The sequence below is a fragment of the Triticum dicoccoides genome, chromosome 2B, assembly GCF_002162155.2.
Source record: "Triticum dicoccoides isolate Atlit2015 ecotype Zavitan chromosome 2B, WEW_v2.0, whole genome shotgun sequence".
In the NCBI taxonomy this organism is placed as follows: Eukaryota; Viridiplantae; Streptophyta; class Magnoliopsida; order Poales; family Poaceae; genus Triticum; species Triticum dicoccoides.
In genome coordinates, this window is record NC_041383.1 from 207,772,479 (window position 1) to 207,774,090 (window position 1,612).

A 1,612-nucleotide genomic window follows, 5' to 3' on the forward strand; every position below is an offset into this window, starting at 1 on the left:
GGATAACCCCTCAAAGGAGAAAGCAAAGCATGGGCGTCGCCAGCGCCGCTCCAAGCCCTGCCACAACAACACCGGCACTGGAGACGAAAACAATCCGGACGGTGCCGAATATGAATACAACCCCGATCAGCCTGCCTTCGAGCAGGCCGAGCAGGAAGACGGGCAGGTCTGCCCAGACGAACAGGCGACGAACGGGTATCCGGGGGAGGACAACTACATGCCCCCCTCTGAAGACGAGATTAGCCTCGGCGACGACGAGTTCGGCGTGCCTGAGGACCCCGTGGAGCAGGAGCACTTCAAGCGCCGGCTTATGGCCACTGCGAGGAGCCTGAAGAAGAAGCAGCAGCAGCTCCAAGCTGATCAAGACCTTCTCACAGATAGATGGACAAAAGTCCTGGCAGCCGAGGAATATGGACTCGAGCACCACACGGTTGACCGACCACCTCGTGGCCAGGATAAAACGACATATCAGCCCGAATACCAGCCCGCACCCCCACGCCAGTTTACTACGGCCCAGGGCAATACGCAGGACCTGCGAGACAGATTGGAAAACAATGCAGGACAACCAAGATCGATCTACGGATCATGGGGGCGCGCCACATCACATGACTATGACCGTTATACCGGATACACTAACAGTAAATTCGTCCGAGCCGAACACAACCGACCAGACTTAGTCGGACTGTGTCGCGACATAGCCCGTCACAGAGGCGCCGCACACCCCCTCTGCTTCACTAATGAAGTAATGGATCATGAATTCCCAGAAGGGTTTAAACCTGTGAACATTGAATCATACGATGGCACAACTGACCCCACAGTATGGATCGAACATTTCCTTCTCCACCTTCACATGGCCCGCGGAGACGATCTACACACCATCAAGTATCTTCCCCTTAAGCTCAAAGGACCAGCCAGGCACTGGCTAAATAGCTTGTCGGCAAATTCCATTGGCAGTTGAGAAAACCTGGAGGACCCTTTCCTCGACAACTTCCAGGGCACATGCGTGCGACCACCAGATGCTGATGACTTGAGCCACATTACACAATAGCCCAGAGAGTCAGCCATAAAATTCTGGACTCGGTTCCTAACTAAAAAGAACCAAATTGTTGACTGTCCGGATGCCGAAGCCCTGGCAGCCTTTAAGCATAATATCCGCGGCGAGTGGCTTGCCCGGCACCTCGGCCAGGAAAAACCAAAATCCATGGCGTCCCTCACGACACTCATGAAACGCTTTTGCACAGGCAAGGATAGCTGGTTGGCTCGCAACAGCACCACGCCAATAAACTCAGGCACTTCAGACGTCCGCGACAAGAACGGCAAGCCACGACGTAACAAACATAAGCGTCAGAACAATGGCGATAACACTGAAGACACGACAGTCAATGCCGGATTCAGTGGCTCAAAATCTGGTCAGTGGAAAAAGCCATTCAAAAGAAACAATCAGGGACCGTCCAGTCTGGACCGCATACTTGACCGCTTATGCCAAATTCACGGCACCCCGGATAAGCCAGCAAATCACACTAATAGAGACTGCTGGGTTTTCAAGCAGGCCACCAAGATAAATGCTGAGAACAAGGACAAGGGGCTACACAGCGACGATGAAGATGAGCCC